Raw genomic sequence first — 204 nt, 5'->3', positions numbered from 1 at the left:
GCCACGGCAGGAGGGAGCCGCTCTTGTGACGCGAGGCAAATCACCTGGCTGACGCCGCCCTGGGCGCTGCCAGGCAACGAGCCTCAGCTCTCGGCTCTACACGGAACACAAACAGGCGGACAGAAGCAAACAAAAATAACAACAGTTACTACTACTGTATGCATGTGGACGAGGGCAGAACAGGGCAGAGGAAATGATACGGAA

General features: G+C 56.9%; 1 protein-coding gene across 1 annotated transcript in view; it reads right to left on the bottom strand.

Moving 5' to 3' along the window:
- The window catches only part of LOC119594234 (integrin alpha-PS2-like), a 126,991-nt gene that overhangs the window by 33,126 nt on the left and 93,661 nt on the right, over nucleotides 1–204 (bottom strand). The gene's annotated exons all lie outside the window — the stretch shown is intronic.

The sequence above is a fragment of the Penaeus monodon genome, chromosome 33 (genome assembly GCF_015228065.2).
Source record: "Penaeus monodon isolate SGIC_2016 chromosome 33, NSTDA_Pmon_1, whole genome shotgun sequence".
Taxonomy (NCBI): domain Eukaryota; kingdom Metazoa; phylum Arthropoda; class Malacostraca; order Decapoda; family Penaeidae; genus Penaeus; species Penaeus monodon.
This window is presented reverse-complemented; position numbering and strand designations above follow the sequence as displayed.